Source organism: Triplophysa dalaica, chromosome 6 (genome assembly GCF_015846415.1).
Source record: "Triplophysa dalaica isolate WHDGS20190420 chromosome 6, ASM1584641v1, whole genome shotgun sequence".
NCBI lineage: Eukaryota > Metazoa > Chordata > Actinopteri > Cypriniformes > Nemacheilidae > Triplophysa > Triplophysa dalaica.
Genome location: NC_079547.1, coordinates 1,471,088 through 1,473,649, shown reverse-complemented (window position 1 = coordinate 1,473,649; position 2,562 = coordinate 1,471,088). Strand labels below are relative to the sequence as shown.

The 2,562-nt window shown below is 47.8% G+C and overlaps 1 long non-coding RNA gene across 1 annotated transcript; it reads left to right on the top strand.

Annotated features, from left to right (window-relative positions):
* Positions 1–714: 714 nt before the first annotated feature.
* On the top strand, positions 715–1,355 carry LOC130424845 (uncharacterized). The gene is made up of 2 exons (XR_008906985.1): positions 715–762; positions 1,189–1,355. It is a non-coding gene; the product is annotated as an uncharacterized LOC130424845 (long non-coding RNA).
* The last annotated feature ends 1,207 nt before the right edge of the window (positions 1,356–2,562 follow it).

Below are 2,562 nucleotides of genomic sequence, written 5' to 3'. Positions count from 1 at the left end.
AATGAAGAACGATGTCTGTTTATTAAGTGAATACTCTTGTTTTCAAATATAGCGCAAACAAGCTTGATCAAACTTGTCGAAGTCAATGCCACACAAGACAACGTGGAGGTAAAATGTCTTTCTATTGATTTCCTTTAATATCAAATTCACAAGAAAACATTGCTTTGTAAATTCTAGTGCTGTGATGAGCTTTTGTTCCTTCATGATAATATTGAGCTGTTTAATAGCTTGTAAATGATTAATATTGCCTGTAAAACAGTTATAACGGTTATCACTGATATTAACCAAAGTACTAATATAAAAAGTCATTTTTTAAGTTTGTCTAAAGTGTAATTTTTGTCATTGTATAACACATGTGTATATTTTAATGTATTGACAGCTGTACAACAGTTTGTTTTGTCTTTTTTCTCCAATTCTTTTTGATCAGATTGTTCCCCGTAAAAAGGGAAAGTGGAAAAAGAGGCTAAAAGTGGTCAAAGATTTCTTTTGTGAGCCAGTTATCCTCGACTGCTCATGTGAGGAGTGTAAGCTAAAAGAATCTTCTGAGATCAAGTCCAAGATTATTGATGAAGAATCTGAGGTGTACGTCACAGGTATAAACTTTTTCTCTATATGTCTCTAATGTCAATTCTGCACAGTAATGTATAAAATACATTTAAATGAAGAACGATGTCTGTTTATTAAGTGAATACTCTTGTTTTCAAATATAGCACAACAAGCTTGACGTCACTTGTTGAAGATAACACACAAGACACCGAGGAGGTAAAATGTCTTTCTTTTTATTTTCATTAATATTAAATTCACAAGAAAACTTTGCTTTGTAAATTCTAGTGCTGTGATGAGCTTTTGTTCCTTCATGATAATATTGAGCTGTTTAATAGCTTGTAAATGATTAATATTGCCTGTAAAACAGTAATATTTGTTAAATGGGTCACATGGTGGGAATACGTGCTTTTCTGTGTTTTGGTGTGTAATAAGTTGCCCTTGGATGTATTAGACAGGTAAAATTGCAAAAATGTAAGCGTTGGAACAAAAGATGCATTCGAAAGCAAATGCTCACCCAGACCAGCCTTAAACGTCTTGTGCAACCACACCCCCACAAATCTACGTCAGCTGGTGGTCTGATTTGACTAAGACCACCCAAATGTACTCTCAAGTAAGGTGGTGTACCTGTCTATACAATTGCAGTGACGCAGAGCAGCGGACTTCTCCCTTCTGATGGCGGATCCCCCTCGGTGAGTGGACTCTTCCTCAGTGGCGGATTTCTCCTCAGAAGCGCAGACTTCTCCTGGGCGTCTCGGCAGCGAGCTATAGATTTAGAAAAGCAGGTCTTTTTCAGGACAAATATTCTCACAGTTTCCACTCTCATCCAGGAGGGAGGACGGACACAACGGCTACCCCGGTGTTGGGCTTCCGGCATCTGGGGCGGCCATTGTGGATCAGTTCTGTCTGCACTGCGGGCGGTGTATGATTCAGACGTTGCGTCACAGGCGGCTGTGATCCCACGGGACTCAGCCGCCAACTCGCTGCTTCCCGTTTCGTGACGGCATTGGCTACGGCCCTGCCGTCCGCGGCGGGGAGGGGCGAGGGTGATGTTGGCATGTGAACGTCTTTCGTCAGCCACTGGCTGGCGGATCGTTCTCGCCTCGTCTGACCGTTCCCCAAGAGACGGTCCCACCGTCTTGTTCCTACACCACGCGCCGGAAACGGTGTGTGGTGATGATGAGATGTTGCAAGCTGTGTTCTTGGGTATGACAGACCCATCTTCGAGTCTGACGGGCACCAGGTGTGGCGGTCACAGCGGCTACGTTCTCCGGAATGTTGCCGCAACCCCATCTGTTCCCTGTGCGTGACCGCCGCCACGGCGAGGTTGAACGCTTCAGCGAACGTCGGGGGTGATCGGGGATTCCCGTGTTTGTTATTCCGCCAGCTTCGGCTCGCTGGTCATTCATGCCCCGACACGCTCACCTGGCTCGTCCCCGATGGGCGGTGGTGACCGTCCCATATCGGACAAGACTCGACAACGTGCTCTGTCATAACATCTGATAGCTACCTCCGGTCATCAGATGCGAAGCCCCTTGGAGCTCCCGCCTTCGGGAGGTCGAGCTCAAGAGGAGGCATAGCAGAGATGACGGCCGTGCTTCCCCGGGCCGGAGATGCACGTTGAGCTCACTAGACGTGCTGTATGCCGTTCGCGGCTTGCTCCTGTCTGATGCGAAGCCCCTTAGAGCTCCTGCCTCTGGGCGGTCGAGCTCGGGAGGCAACGCAAAAGTGAGGGCCGTGCTTCCCCGGACTTCCCCGGAGATCCACGTGGAGCTCATTAGACGTCGGGTATGCCGTCCGCGGCGTGCTCCTGTCTGAAGGGCTCAGGGAGCTATTACTTTCCTGGACAGTGAGGTAGCTAAGGGCAATGTTGACCACCCAGGTGGTCTAGCGGCCCTGGTGCACCACGGATGCTGCCACTTGGAGGAGTCGACAAAGTATACCAAGCTGCCTTCACCCTCCACGCTATGGCGGTCAATAGGGTCCAAATGTTTTGGGGACCCATTGGGTCATATGCCA